We start from the raw sequence: 1,256 nt of genomic DNA on the forward strand, positions 1-1,256 counted from the left end.
ACTCATCAATTTTGACTATTAATTATACATAGTTTTCATTAAAGTAATCAAAAATTGGGGTGAGATAACTACCTTTTTTTCTTCCCGGCTCTTGTACTACTATAGCAATGCAGATTATTCACAATGAAATTAAATGATTAGACTGATAAACGTATTTGCTCTTCAGTGTAGCTAACCTAGGAGTAAGACACATGGACATTTGAACATGGACAATAATATTTTGTTACATAAATTATTTAAAATTAAAATTATTAATTTAACAATCAGGCTTACAAAAGAACAAGAAGTAAAAAAAAATAATAATATAGTTTTATCTATATCTAATAATCTATTGATATATGATCTACACTTATAATTGCATACATATAATAAGTAGTTCCAGGTATGGTTCTCATTAACCCAATATTGAAAATTAAAATACAATATTTTAATGAAGAATTTTAATTTTTTAATATTTACAATAATGAAAAATTAACAATTAATAAAATTAAAAATAACAATTATCTTTTTTTATCCCATTTTTACAGGAAACAAAGTATGTATATGAAACAAATTTAATCATAAATCCTTCAATAAACGCAACCAGTATACCTAGATTCCAAATTAAATAAAGACAACGTGATATCTTAGCTAAATGAATATATAACTACAAACTTTGATGTTGAATATTCATAAATGGAATTAAATGCTGAGATTGATTCAAGCAACCAACAGGACGACATCCTCTCTATGAAATATACGATAGGATGCACTTCAGGGCTTGACGTCCTTTTTGATAATTTTTATTCTATTTTGACTTTCGGTCCACAAATATTTTCATCTATATATGATTTTCTTCTTGAGGGGTTTGCTCATATCTGATGGAGTTAAAATTGCTTGACCCAGTCCCGGAAGCGCGTGTGCTTCTATTTCAGCGTGATGGGCCAGTTCGATTCCAACATGACATGAAACCCACATAGAAGGATGGCCTTTTTTTTGTGTCATGATCTCCTCTTGTGAGATTGTGACATGTCGTACATCGACCAACCTACTCGATTAAGCACATAAGCTTAGAATAGGGCTTGTTCAAAATGCTCTGGTTGCAATTCGGATTCCGGCGTGATAGAGTGTATCCACTTTAGCAAGCACTTGGGACAAGCAGAGCCATACTCCATTTTCTAGCGAATTATTACCTTATAAAGTTTAATAAGACTATTTCAACCGCAACCCCTGGAATAATGCCTCAGGAAGCGATTAATAATCATTTTTTTTTTTTT

Source organism: Halyomorpha halys, unplaced genomic scaffold, assembly GCF_000696795.3.
Source record: "Halyomorpha halys isolate HHAL.00 unplaced genomic scaffold, Hhal_1.1 Scaffold2790.1, whole genome shotgun sequence".
NCBI classification, from domain to species: domain Eukaryota; kingdom Metazoa; phylum Arthropoda; class Insecta; order Hemiptera; family Pentatomidae; genus Halyomorpha; species Halyomorpha halys.